The sequence below is a fragment of the Protopterus annectens genome, chromosome 9.part0 (genome assembly GCF_019279795.1).
Source record: "Protopterus annectens isolate FY-2018-M chromosome 9.part0, PAN1.0, whole genome shotgun sequence".
NCBI lineage: Eukaryota > Metazoa > Chordata > Ceratodontiformes > Protopteridae > Protopterus > Protopterus annectens.
The window spans coordinates 553,240,008-553,256,111 of NC_056743.1; positions in this window are offsets into that span (position 1 = coordinate 553,240,008).

The following is a 16,104-nucleotide window of genomic DNA, read 5'->3' on the forward strand; positions in this document are numbered from 1 at the left end:
TTTCTGGTTCTTATGCATGAAAGAAGTTGCAAAATTCTAACTTTAAACATATTATTTGTTTTTCCCACGTAAAATGCTTTGCATTGCTGACACTCAGCTAAATAAATTATATTCTTTGTTCTACAGTTGGCTTTTGCTTTCAAATAAAATAATTTCCCTGTTACTGGATGCTTAAAAACAATCTCTTTGTTAATACAGTGACATGCCTTGCATAGCCCACATGGTTTTGTACCTACTTGACAAATGGAACTTTTCTTGTGGTTACTCTTTTCTTGTGTTAAAATGTCTTTCAGATTTTTATTTCTTCTAAATCCAAATTTGGGTTCTATCCCTACTATTTCTTTTATTTTATCATCAGATAAAAGTATATGCCAATTTGTCTTGATAATGTCACATACACCATGTATATTACTACTATACGTGAATGTCATTCTATTAAATGCAAATTTATGGCCATGTTGCTCTTCTGATGAAATTGTCTTAAATGAAGATACAGATTTTCTATGTATATTACCCTGACTTAATTCACTTACTATTAACCTCTCATTGTAACCTCTATTTTTAAAAATATGTTCCATATTCATCAATTCTTCCACAAAATCACTATCTTTAGTACAAAGCCTTGAGGCTCTACTTACCTGACCCCTTTTTATATTCTTATATGTATGTCTGGGGTGCATACTATCATAAGTAAGTAAATTATTTTTCCAGCATTCTTTTTGAAACAAGGAAGTAACAAAGCCAGATCTTTCTTTTTTAATTCTGACATCCAGAAAATCTATAGCTTCATCTGAGCATGTGAGAGAAAATTTGAAAAAGTCGGTATGTTCCAAATATTCTATGAAAAGTACTAGTTCTCTTTTCCGCTCCCATAAAATAAAAACATCGTCCACAAAATGTCTATAAAGAAATAGATGCTTTTTCCATCTGTTTTGGCCCCCTAGCACAAAACATCTCTCCCAAAATGACAAAAACAAATTTGCATATGTATTAGCACAGGGGGTGCCCATGGCTACCCCCTGTGTTTGTCTATATACATTGTCATTGCATATGAATACATTGTTAGATAAAACCAAATTCAAGCATTTTCTTAAAAAAAAAAATATTAAATTAAAAAAAAAAAAACGAAATAGTTTGTAGGCAGGAGGGCAAGCCCCCTGTGCCCCCCACACCCCCTACTTAAATATACCAACTCCGAGAATGCACTACATTGAAGTAAATGGACATCTCCCCCTACGGAGATTTTCCGTTTAAATGTTAGATGTAGTGCGCTTTCGGTATTCTCATGTCAACAATATCATATTCAATATTATCAGACTTCGAGATTTTAATATAGACCCCAGCAAGCATATAAATAAGCTAAAATGATTTTGTATCTTTTTCCATAATCCACAGTAAAAAAATAATGTAAAGCATTGCTTTAGACATCATATTAAATCTACAATATGAGATGCTTGTTATCAATCATCAGGGTAAAAATGGAGGTCAGAGAATACATGATGATATGAACACACACACAAAATCAGGAGTTAAATGGAAAATCCTGAACCCCTGCAAATTACATGAGTCACAGCCCAGGATACGTATATGTTTAAAAAAATATGTCATATACATCATATGGGACACCTTATTTGAATATAGTAACATACCTTTACATGAAAATTATTTTTGAAACAAATTTTTTTTTTTAGCCTTTTAAAAACGTGTCTCAAAGACATTATGTGTTATTGTGCTTAATAGTACCTGAAGGTACCGTCATGTACATTTATAATATTTGAAAATCCTTGGTAATTTGCATTACATTTTGGAAGATATATGCTGCTGAGCTTTCTCCAATAATGAGGTTTTACAGATTTATTTAAGAAAATATTGAAGGGCTCTGCAAACTGTGAGCAGTCACTGAATTTCAAATGACTTTGCAATCCTGCAAGAGGGTTTGTTCCAAATAAATCAATTATGCCAAAATCATGGACTGGAACTAAATGCAAAAAAAAAATGCATAAGTGTATCTTTTGGGAAGTCATCTATGCAGCGAACTATGACATTAAACTATACGGTCTTGACAGCTGACCCAGTTGTTTTTGATATGGGTCCTTTAATGGACTGTGACATAACTTTTGACCAACATGTGCCTGTTGTAAAACAGTCCTTCTATATTGCATAGCTTATAAACAAAAGGACTGTGCCTAGATCTAGGGAAGTCACTGACCCCCTTTAATCAGCCCTTATTAGCCCAGTCATTGAATATAATGACCCCATTGGCACGCATCTGTCCAGACACATGCAACAACTGGAACACCCACAGAGGTACCTTACTAAAAGGATACAAGGCCAAAATAACATGTCTTATGTGGACAAAATGAAAGCACTGTCATTATACGCCATCATATATACTGATAAGAGGTGATCTATGTCTGGCATACAAGGCATCCTCAGACCCAATTTTGGTGGATTTACTGTACAACAGTAAGTCAAATGGCATAATAAATATTCATTCTAGGGATATAATCATCATCATCAGCCTCCATTTTTCTACATGGGGTCGGGGTATCGTGTTAACTGTCACCATCTCTCTCGATTCAGTGCCACATGTCTGCCTTCTTCAACACTCATGTCTGAATGTTACAGATCTTCTTCCACACAATTCATCCACCTCTTTGCTGGATGTCCTTGCTTCCTCTTACCTTCTTCCTGTCTGTCCCCAAATCTTCCTCACCATACTGTCTTCTGCTTTTCTACATGTGACCAAACCACCGTAATCTGTTCTCTTTTATTTTTTCTGCAATTGGAGCTACTTTGCCTTCTGCTCTTATGTCCTCATTTCTTCATCTGTCCCACAGTGTGCATCATGTCACCTTTTTCAGGCACTTCATTTCCACCTCCTCTAGCTTCTTCAACTGTTCTACCTTTACTGCCCAGGTTTCTGTACCATACAGTAGCACTGGTCACACCACTGTCTTGTACACCTTACTTTTCAGCTTCTTTGGCATTCTTCTGTCATAGACTACACCTGATACTCTGTGCCAGTTGGCTGCAGCTCCCTGATTCTAGCTTTGACCTCTTCATTCAGACTACCCTTATCCTCAACTACTCCTCCCAGATACTTGAAGTTGTTTACCTGTTCCACTATCTTCCTTTCTATCTCAATTCTCAGCTTCTTCTGATTTCCCAAATTTGCTGCCATTACCAACATCTCATCTGTGCTTAGTTTCATCCCATGTGCCTTCAGATTTGCATTCCATTCCCCTATCCTTTGCTGAAGTTCTAGCTCACAGTCTGCCTGTACTGCCACATCATTTGTATACAGCAGCTTTGTTAATCGCCCCCTCCAACCAGTTTGCTAATGTTGTCCATCACCAGTATGAACAGCAGAGGGCTCAGAGCTGCACCCTGATGTGCACCCACACTCACTAGGAACCCATCTGTGAGGCCGAACACTGTCTGTACTGGAGTCATTGGGTCCTTGTATATAGCCTGCACTAATTCTACCAATGTTTCTGGGACCACCGCAGTACTGCCCAGATCATCTTTCTTGGGACCTTGACATATGCTTTATCCAAGTCAAGGAATGCCCAGTTGGACTCTCTCCTCATCTCTAGCTTCTTTTCAAGTATCTGTGTCAATGCAAACATCGGGTCAGTTGTGCTGCTTCCTGATCTGAATCCAAACTGCTCGTCTCCAATCTTACATTCTACTACTCTGCATATCTGTTTATCAATTACCTTCTCCAGAACTTTTATGCAATGTGATAGGAGTTTGATGCCTCTGTACTGCCCGCAGTTGTGGATGTCCCCTTTGTTCATGTACACTGGAATGAGTATGCTTATTCTCCAGTCTCTGGGTCACTAATATTAACCTTTCATCTTTTGGTTTAAATTCAAATCCTGTTTGACATGAGGTTGTTACATCAGTTTTCTATACTTGTAACTACATTTATGCCTGTTTTCCACATTTCTTTCCTTCTCATCTGATCCTTATCCTTATATTCTTTTTTTTATTTATTTATTTTTTTTTGGCTCCTTCAGTTGCTGCCTCATTTTTGTCTACTACTGGTTTAGTTTTCATTTCCAAGAAGAAAAATACATTGCTGCATAGACGCCAGCAGGAAATAATGGCAAAAAAACACTCAAAAGCTGTTGAAATGATTGGTTTTAGTGCTTTTGTTTTAATAAATGCAAAACTTCTTCAGAAAAAAACAGTAAAAATCCAGACACATTTGAAATGTGATGATGCCATCAGCAAACCAGAGTGTGCCACGACCACATTTCCCAAGCACCATGCTCCCAAGCATATTAAGCTATCCCAGACAGACAGTCTGGCCTCACCAAATATTTTCCCATAAGGCCTCCCCTAAATTTATTGTGCCAATACACTGTGCACCTGCATGTATACACATGGATCTCTTCTCCCTGGACCCCACTGAAAACAAGCAACAAGCCCAGATGAACTTACCAGCAAACAAATGGCTAACAAAATGTCTCTGCTATACCTTGGTGGCTATTCAGGCACTGATCAACAGCAGTTAAACTGATGACATGACAGCCCAAGGGCAATCACTGTCCTATCTCTGTGATCCCCTAAAACCACAGCCAGTTACACTGGGTGCCACCTCCATACAGATATGTCATCATAAAAAACAACTGTCCAACGTCACAATATACAGGTCACCAAAATAGTCAGTTTGCCTTCTTGCTCCTTCACCCTCCCCTATTCATTCATTTTTTTTTATATACAGGCCTAAAGGGCTCACCTTTGCTTACCAACTATTCCCCCAACCCCTTAATGGTCAACACCACACCACTCATGCTTGCTCTCACAACCCGTGAAAATTCTCTCAGCAGATCAGTTGAGTAACAGAACAGGTGATCCCATCCCCACCACAATGCAATTCTCCAGAACTCCCAGCAGACAGAGATTTTGGGATTAAAGCACCATCTGGCAACAACCTCCCTTTTTTACACCAGACAACACCAACATACTGTGAAAACTAAGACTCATGCCATGCTTTACTCACCCGACAGAGCCCAGACTGTGTCCAGATTTCCTGAGTGAAAGCCTAACTTGGAGGTGGATACCAGTGGTTCAAGTGCATCAGGAAGCACTCTAGCTCCACTCATTAGAAATGTTCGAGTTTTATCATAAGAAGACAAACAGTAGACAAGGTATGGCAGGGTGAAAAGCCTTTACATTGAAGACAATTTTCTTCTTGCACTTGCCAAAACCAACTGTTAGCAAAGATAACAAATATAGGTGCCTCATATGCATACAGAGGCAGAATCTCAGATTCCATTTAGAAATGAGTGATCACTTAAAAGTACATCAAGAACTTCAGTGTCTTTTTTTTTTGTTTTTCATTTAAGTATTTTCTAAAGCAAAACAAATCTGTAAAATACATAAAGTGATCAAAATAGGGTTTCCAAACAAATTGCTATAAGTAAAACTGATCACAATATGATAATACAAACAATGATTTTAAGTTTCAAATATAGCTTCCTAAAATATAAGACTTGATATGGTTTCATAAACAAGATCTATCTTAAGCATGCAATGTCAAGACTTAGGAAAAGTAATAATGTTGCGCTGTAGGCATGCTGCATACAACAGATGACACTGCAAAAGGATATGCCTTTTCTGTAAATAAAACAAATATTGTATCAGTGCCACCAGTGTGGAATAGACTGGGTGAGAATGCATTTCATGAAGGTTGAACACACACAAAGTGTAAGATAATTCACCAAGAGTAAAGAGCTCATCAGCTGCAGAACATAACCTGTTCTCGAACTACTCTTTACGGGTTCCATGCCTGTCGAAAGTTAAACAAGTCTTAATGACTCACTTTTTTAGTTTCCTTTTTTTCTGTGGTGTACAAACTACTCACACCTGGTGTTTTGCTCCCTGTACCTAATATACTCAATTCTGGAATCATTGCACTTTGGGCAATTATTCAAATCCAGCTATAAACTATACCACTTTAAACTTAGAATGGTTAAAATAAAGGCTTCTGTGTTCATAGGTAGGTACTAGGCTATCTGTCCGAGGGCATTTTTAAGCCTTGCCAGAGTGTGTTGGCTTTCACCACCCCATTGATTAATTAACCAGGCCTCTGTCAAGCAGAGCAAATGAAATGATCCCAGGGGTGTATTTTCTGTTACCCATCCACTCGTCAAGGCTTCTCTTGAAGAGTGTTAGTGAGGGGCTCTGCCTAATGTTGTTAGGAATTTTGTTACAAAGCATGGGGAGTCTCTGTGACAGGAATCTTTCCCTTCAGCATGTTCTATTTATTGTTGTGGTGAGGTTTAGCTCAGTAGAGCGCATAGCTCGCAGTGACTTGGATTTCTTTAGGTGGAGCATGTCCATCAATTCTGAGTTGGACATGGCTTTGTAAGTCAGGCAGAGATCACCTCTGAGTAAGCGATATGCCACTGAGTACAGTTGGAGTTTTTTCAATCGGGCTGCATAGAACATATGTTTGAGGCCAGTAATCCTCTTGGTGAGGTGCTTTTATAGTCTTTCTAGCTGTTGGAAGTGTAAGCAAGCTTTTGGAGCACGATGGCAAAATCAATTGTATGGCAGAAATTAAAGTCCAGAATCAGCCCACACAATCATAGTATCTGCTGCAGTGACTCACCAACCTTAATGGATATAATGGCCCCTAGCTACTATTGCGCATGTTTGTAGCCCCCACCCCTGCAACCTTGAGCAACAAACATGAGCTCCACACAGTCCATGAAACACTAAGCCACTAAAGAATCCAAACCAAGGGAACACCATGAAAATCAAAGCCACTCACAAAACTGAATAACCTAGAGTACAGAGCATTTCTGAACTCAACCCTCCAAGAAACTGCACAACTGAGAGGAGAGTCCGGTAAAGAATGCATGTACTGCAAATGCCACACTACAACACTACCGGTGGGATACCATAACATTCAAGGGTACACTTGTATGGAATCAGTAGCTCTGCTGCCTGGAGCACCCACCATGATTCTAAAGTACCACTGACCAACAAACCTTAAATCCGACAAGGCAAAAACAAAACAAGAACAAAAAACATTACCAATATCAATCCCACCAATGCTCACTGCTCACCCCACTTAACCTTCAACCTTGTGAATACAAACTGCTACCACTCCCAGCCCTACTATACACCACCACAACTAAGAGCCAAACAAATCAACCGCCCCACCCATGAATTCCCCACAAAGAAGTATCACACACAGGCAAACTACCTGGACAAATTTTAACAACATAATAACCCAGCAACCATACCATCTTCAACCACCTCACACTGATCATGGCTACTTACCCTTACCCCCTTCCAAAGTCCAAGATCTACCTGCTTCATAGTACCAACTGATCATCAAGGACGTTAACACTTGCAGTAGCAAGTTCATGCCAAAATGTGATTCTTTCCCCTGTTACACTTGCCTAAACCCCTTAAGCACCTCCCTACCCTTACCTCATTTCCTCCCAATCATCCCTCATTCCCATTTAACCCTTTCACCCCCCACCCTCAATTCCTGCTACTATATTTATTTGACCCCGACTGAAGATGTCCCTGGAAAAGCTGGTTTGTTACCAAACCTCGTATGTACTGAGATCTGTAATTTATTTGCAATAGTGTACAACAGAATTGAAACTGTTTTATACTTATTTCCTTGCTGTGCGACTTCAGCTGAACTTCTGTACTGGTTTCTTACTGAAGGCTCCAGAGTATGTGTCAAGTGACCAGATGTTTCCCTTCCCACCCGTTTCTCCTTAATGTGGGTTGTCATTGTTCCAACATGCTGTGACATCGTCAGTGATGAATTGTCTAGATGAGTAAATCCGTCACTTTGCAGGTAATGCATAACTTCAGCTTCTGTTTCTTTAACTTCCCCATTATTCATGCTGTTTTATACTTTCCTGCTTAATTTTCTTATTTTTTTTGTATTGTCAAATTTTGCTTGTCCAGATACCTTTGTCTGTTTTTCTCTTCAAATATCTGTGATGCTTTTTCATTTGTATTGATTGGTTTTGCTTTCTCCTTTGCATAAAAACTGTACCATGTTAAATGTTTTTTCCTTTCCCATGACCATATTTCTTCTTTAGATGCCTCACATTCCACTTGATATTCCCTAATTTGGGGACATGTTCCATCATGCTGCGATATAACCTATGTTAGATTTTCTACAGTAAATCCTTCACTTCCCAGATATTCTGTAACATCGGCTTCCCCCCCCTTGAAACCTTACTGTTTGCATTGTGAAATTTTCAATATCTGGGTGACTTTGCCTGTATTTCTCTTCAAATATCTTTGCAGCTTTTTTTTTTTTTTTTTGTACTAATTGGATTAGCTTTTTCCTTGGAATAAATATTGCATCATTTCAGATCTCTCTTTCGCATGTCCATGTTTCTTTTTAATTGCATTGAATGGCTTCAATTACCCTAGATGTGAATGTATATAACAGTGTACAGTCATGCAATGAGATGGTGGCCGCGGTGGTGCAGCAGTTAACGTTGCCACCTCACAGCAAGAGGTTCTCCAGTTCGATCCTCGGCTGGGGTGCCTTGTGTGCAGAGTCTGCATGTCCTCCCTGTGGCCATGTGGGTTTCTTCTGGGTGCTCCAGTTTCTTCCCATATGCCAAAGACATCCTGTAGGTGGATTGAACACTCTAAATTGACCCTAGGTTTGAGTGGTGCATGTGTGTGCCTTCTGTGGGAGGTTGGGTGCCGGGCTGGCAACTCAACACTGTAAAACTCCACTGCCAGTCATGAGCGGACAGGTGATCCACTGTGGCAACCCCTAACCTGGAAAAGCCGAAAGAAGAAGAAGTCATGCAATGAGACGTTAGTTTAAATCACTGGAAATGGCAACAGGTTTAAAGATATCAGAGCCTAAAGCTATGTTTCAGGCTAAAATAGCTACCCAAGCCAAAGACAATCACAAGGTGTTTTACTTCACTGAATTTTATTTGGATCTAATACTATATAGGCAATTTCAATGAAAATTCAAATAATATAGATCAGGCTGTGATTTGCAATGACATTTTCAAATTTACAACTTTTTGCAATCATTGTGGGTGCATTTTTAAATTTACAAATTGCTGAATTGCATATTCTATGGATGGAAATATTTTAGTAATGTGTCTTGCAAAGTGTACAATTAGTGATGCAACCAGTTCATATGTTTGATTCAGAAACCTAGACAATGAAGGCAGAGAAGTTGAGGAAGCTAGAGCTATTTAAAATGAAGTGCCTGAGATGGGTAGTTGGGTACCCAAGTAGCTAAAGTAGCTCCAGCTACACAGAAGGTCAAGGAGACAGATTATAATGTTTAAGGCACATGTGCAGCAAAGCAAGAAATGATCTGTTGGAGATTTCAGAGAGAGAAGGGAAGAGGAAACAAAGACATCATGTAATAAGATGGAAGGAGTGCATGGGAAAAGGCGTGCAATAGTCAGGCATCACAGCTGAAGACAGTAGGAGAGTGATATTGAACCAAGAGAGGTGGTGGCAGTTGACACAAGACCCTGAACCCATGAAAAAATGGGAAAAGTATGGTCTTTGATGATGGTGATGATTATAATATTGATTATTTAGTAAAGCTATCAATTTAATCACACATGACATTTAATATACTTAGCAATTATTAAATATAGACACAGTTTCTCCAGTGAATAGCTCAAAAACAGGCATGCCTCTTGCTATTAAGCTGAGTGAAGTGCTACTGTATAGGGTCATTGCATTAAGTTAACTATACCCTTTCTAGATGCTAGCTTGTTAACATTATATTTTATCTTTGTTAAAATCCATGACATAGTTTGAGACCAAATATTTAATTTCTTACTGTAGATATGTTTTAATAGTTTGTATGTATTGCTAGTAAGTTTCCCTGGAGGAGACTTTAGTTTTGAAATTTGCAAAACGTTGCCTTTAAATTACAGAAAATAAGAGAGACTGACTATAAAATATTCACTAGCGAAACTTATATTAGTTTTATTGGTCTTTTTGCTAACTTCTTCCAGTAATACGTTTTCAAGAAGATAAATTATGTAGAATCAAAGTGTCTTTAAATGCTTACATGACAAAAAATACCTGAATACACCACGCTGTGAATGCAAATGTATCTGCTGCATTTCCTACATTAAATTAATGCCAATTCAAATACTATGATCCATTTGAAGTGACTGAATTTTTTTTCACAAAGGTACAAACTGCCTACAGATGTCATTACTCAAGCTCTCAAAAGTACTTCATAAAGTCAAAACAGTTTGCCAGCTCAAAACTCGTTCATGATTATCTGTAGACAATTTAGAAAATAATCAATGAGAAACTGCATATTGTCCAGGTCCCCTTCAATAAACACATCATACCGAATGATGTTTGGCAACCTTTATTAAACTTTCATTAACAAATATTTATTAATTACAACTGAAAACATAGTATACTTGATATTAGTCACAGCATTAAATCCATGTAATGTTATCTAGGACAGCATGACCTCGCGCATCCTGACCCAGTAAGTAGAGACCATACCTCCGCTCGCTTATTTTACTTATCAAGTAGCATCAAACTGCTCACTTTCCTTTCCCACTTCATTGAAATGAGGATCCAACACCAGAGGGGGAACAGAATAGGGCAAGCCTGCCCTTCTTCTCTGCCCACCAGCCTGACAAGGCTGTTCCCACCTCTCTCCTACAGAATTTCCAGTAACCTAACCACCCATTAAAAGGCATTAAGCCAAACATCATTTGGTGTACTCCATCCTCTCTAACCAAACTGGATCCATGTCATCACCTCCCAAAGTCCTCTCACATAAATAGCCAAAGTAGCCAATTGTCAAATGGCTGAAATAAAGCCACTGATCCCTCTGCAATGCTAAAATAACAAACCATAACCTCATAACCTATCATAATCTAACTACCAATAGTAACTTCACAATGATTCCCAGGCCCATACCTGCCAAGTGTACCACCAAACCACTAAACCCACATCATGGGAAACCTCACAAGAACAACTGCACACTATCATGCCAAATTGCAACCCTGTTGTACTGCCCCAATGGACATAATGTGCAAAATGAAATTCCCTTACAAAGCAATATAATAGCAATCCTGCCATCACACCAACTACCAGATATAAACAATAAAATATTTAATGACCTCATAGCATTTGCTGACCAACAACCACCTTCCAAATTACTTCAATACATCCATTAAAGAATATGCCACATGAACTGTATCCCCGATGACCTCCACTACCAAATCCAACTCTGCCAACACAAGGTATCTTGTCAATAGCCAATGTCTGTCAATCTTCACACTATCAGACCTACCCCATCCCTTCAAACCAGTGCAATGCCCTACCCCAACCCTACCGACCCCCGACCCTGTAAACCAATGAACCCCTCAACCTTAACATGTACTAAAAACTTAAAACCCTTGCCCTGCTTAATCCTTATAACTTCAGTTTAGCCAGTGGGACACCTGGTCCCTACCTATTCCCCAACACTCAAATACCTTGAATGCTCCATCCAAACATTACCAAGTCTTAAAATTTGCACATGTAACATACCACTCCATATCAGCCCAAAGGAAAGATTGTCAGACAAACCAAATAACCTACCCATCCACCATTCCTACTCCACAATAACTCCACAATCATTTTCTTCCTTTGTAAGGAAGGAATAGTTCTACAAATTGTCCCCCACACTCCTTGATTCAATAGGAAATCCTTAAGAAACCCAATCTATTATCCACACAGCCAAGATATCCTGCACAAGTCAGTCTGCATGCCTTCCCCATCTGTTACCTGTGCAACCAAATACCCACCCACCCACTTTAAACAATTGTATGAAACCTTCACGCCATCTACAAACATACTGCAGCTCCAGCCCCTTTAACTTAACAATATTGGCAAGGCCAAGGATGTTTACTACTGCAAGCAAACCCCAAATACCCATAAGTCCCCTCACATGTAGGCAGTAAACAACTAAAACCTCAACCTCACTAACTGTTCGAAATTCCTGATACCATCAGACTAACCCCATCCACATCAATGAATTGACATATCCTAGTACTGTCCCATTCCAACCCTTTCTTCCCAGCAAAACAAAAGGTGAAAAGACCCCCATCTCTGCTGTCAGGGCTTGGCTAACTTATCAGTCATCAAGATCCCAAAATCCGACCATACCACAGTTATAATTCTACCCCATCTGTGGACAAAAAAAATCCCCATAATTAAACCTAAACACCTGCTACACCGAACCCCCTGATGTATCTCATCCTTATGATTCTCTAAAGCACTCACATACCATACAAAACTCTCACATTCCGGAATGAGAAGATCTGCAGTACTCACATACCATACAAAACTCTCACATTCCGGAATGAGAAGATAAGATTGTATCACCTGTGACCTCATTCTGTGTAGCTCCAGCAGTCAAAAACCCCTTTGCAGTAACATCAATCACCTGATGAGACCACTTCTTTTGGGCAACCAACCAATACAAAGTCTGCGCTAACACCATCTGTGACCTCATTTCATAGCACTCCAGCAGCGGTAACCCCTATCATAGCACCACCATCTGCAAATAAAAAAAAAATCATCTGAAATATATAAAGCACATTTAAAAACAACCTACCCACACTCTGCATGTCCTCAATAAATCCACCTTCCCGTGCCACATCCAAGGCCCTATTACTACTTAGCCCAAAACATCTCACTCTTATAGGACTGAATATTACCACATTCTCAATTGCAAGGTCTGTATCTGGGCAATGGAGAGCTATGACTGCTGTCACCCTCCCCCACGGCCATTACACCCCACAACGCATGTGCACCTAACTGGCATTCTTCACGGGTGCCTCATAACCTGCGAAAAAAGACACACTCTCACTCCTCCCCTAATAAATCACAACCCTCAATTAAATCTGACCAAAGGCCCAAAACTAGTGTTTATTTTTTTTTTGATTGGTCTTACAAACTTATAGATAACCAGTCTGGTGTTGCATTAGCATTCAGTTTCTGAAGGGTAAGAATTCTGAACTCAAATGTCTGTCCTCATCTCCAAGCTTTAATGGCTTGCCAAATAACCTCCATCGTATGAAAACAAACAAAACTACAAGGCAAAGATCTGGATATTCTGTGCATACCTCTCCTCACTGTGAAATCTGTACATGAGAGGTATGATGTTAGTGGAAACAACTCATATAGGTAGCATTATTTAGCAGGCAGTAATCCTCATCAAATTGAAATGTAACAGGACAGCAGATCTGGACACTTAGGTGGTATGTCACTCACTCTTCTTACTGCATGTGCTCCACTCCAACCACCCCACCCAAATGTTCACATAAACTAAATGACTGTTAATTGCAGCCACTTCTCAGACCCCCCAAATTCAGCCCCAAAAATGCTGTCCTTGCACCCACTGATGAGAATCAACAGTACCAGTTCAAAAGGAACAATTTCTCCTTATCTGAACATAACTAATCTGCAGCCAAAATACTAATCCCTACAGCATTTCCTTTGGGGTTGTTATCCCAGTCTTCACCTTGCCATGCAGCCAACTTCTCCTTCAAACAACTTAAAATTAGTTATATATGTGGGATATCTCCTAGTCCACTCTTTGGCTATTCTGTTCTATTCTGCTCTATCGATCAAACACTGATTGGCTCTTTTTCCATAACATAAAACCAGGAACCAACAACACAGCAACAAGAAAATTCCATTACCACAGGTAGCAAGAAAAAACAGCAGAAATCAAAAAAAGATGATAAAACGCAGTAGTTTAATCCAAATACTTAGCACTTTTGTCTGAGTAGTGAACAGACTTCTTCAGAGTATACAGCCACATTCAAGCGCAGGTTTATATAAGCCCATTAATTGAACATGTGACTACACACACTCTCATATTTAAAGTACAAGGATAATTATAAACAATTCAAAAACATCTAAACAAAATAAAAAAGAAATGCAGAGTGTTACAAAAATACAAATATTTAATGGTATATATATATATATATATATATATATATATATATATATATATACACACACACACACACACACACACACACACACACACATTTCTAAAACAGTATTCATATTAAACTTGATAAGATTTAAGTTTCAGAGCAGAAATGTGCTCATTAAGTCCAGGGGGAGAGCTAGCATTTAATCAGAGTTGCCATAGCAACTCTCGCTGCTCCAATGTATCCTCCCAAGGACCTCCTCTAGTGTCTTTTAAAACACAATCTAAACCAAAAAATAAAGAAATAGTGAGATGGATACTCATTAATTATTGTTAACTCAAACTCTAAAAAATGCTCATGACTACCCATGTAAACCTTCACAGAACCATCCTAGTAAAGGATTCTGAATTTCACTGTAATAAAAAATGAGGGAACCTAAATGATTGATAACTATGGTCCCATGACATTCTCTTCTCCCCCAGAAGTCAATGAAAGAGTGTTTCTCATATTTAGTGTCTGGCATCTAAAACTTTAAAAGACAAAAATAATGTTAAGATTATTGGCTAAGGGGTGAGTATTTCTGTTTCACAGCTCGATGGTCCAGTGATCAATTTTCCCAATTTTTGCTTTGCTTTTTCCAAATTTTTTTCACACCCCCCCCATCCACCACCTAACATAAGCATGCCTTTTGATTAGCTAATCTAAATTCTCCAAATATACTACATTTTCTCATACCCTTGTGGTAGAGGGTCATGACTGAGAAGGACAAGTTTGCTTAATTATTTAACAAATACGCTGATAAATGCATCAGCAAATCATTAATAAGAATTGATCATTTTACAGGTGAATTCAACATTTTCATTTAGAGAGTCATGTCTTGAATGGTGCATTCTTCTTTTATTAAATTAAAAAGATTGTTATACAAGATTAACCTAGTATAGCTAAAACATTTAGATGATATGGAAGTCGTTAAACTATGACACAATTGTATCATTACTGGACATCTGTTGAGAAAAGCAAGTAGTTGGCTAGGGCCACTATCCTAAAGATGGTGTTTGGCTCCTTACTTAAATGCAGACACTCACAATAGTGAGCCACAGATAGCCAAACGGGAAAAAAAAATGAACAGTGAATATCAAACATCACTTTTCTCCTGTTTTTTGCAGGGGAGGCAACCCTTCTTACACACAGATATGGCAACCCCCACACCCCTGAACTTATGTATACTGACTCCAAGATCACTATGCTATACAGAAAATGGAATTTTCTGAGGAACTAGTCTCAGCCTCAGTGTATTTAAGTCCATATCACACTCTTTCAGTCTTGTTGTTGTGCCTTGGCAATTCAAGGTACCCTGAAGATGCAATTAAGGATGGTTCCTGAACATGAACACCAAGACTGGCATGCTTCATAAAGCAAAAATGATAATTCATTATCACATAATTCCACATCATGTTTTTTTTTTCTTTTTCTATCCTAGCTGTCCTGCATAAATGACATGTCTTTAACAAGTGAAAGGACACAGAATATTCAGTTCTCATTCAAAAACCTTCCATGTGTACATGGCCTCGAAGGAAAAAGAAAATCATTTTTTCCACAGGGAAATAAGGACATTATTAAATAAACACAAAACAATATAACACAACTTATGCATAATACTACAATTGATTAACAATATAGCAACACTTCTGAATTTTTAAAATCTAACTCTAGTTTCTGCATAAATTGTATATCAGCTCTGATGCTGAGTATATTTGTGGAAAGAATTAAACTCAAAACTGCAGCTACTCTTGAATGACTGAGGTACGTTTTTGCATTATTTTAAAAAAAAAAAAAAACACTTTTTTTGAGCCACAATCCCTGTCGTGATTCCAAAGAAAACAGCTTGTGCAACTAAGTTTCACCAATTTCATAGGCCCTCTGCTTTACATAAGACTGAAGTAGTTATTTCACTTTTACGAAATTATATTTGCTTGGTGGAAAAAGGGGACATGTTGTCCTTTAAGTCGACCCTTAAGTGCAATAGCATTCAAACCTCCATTGTTCCTATTCTTTCCATTCAAATGTCTAGAGCTATAACAAGTGCAGTGTACTAATAGCATGCAAGATCAGGTTCAAAGTTTGCCTCAGCACTGCTCCTCATAGCTGA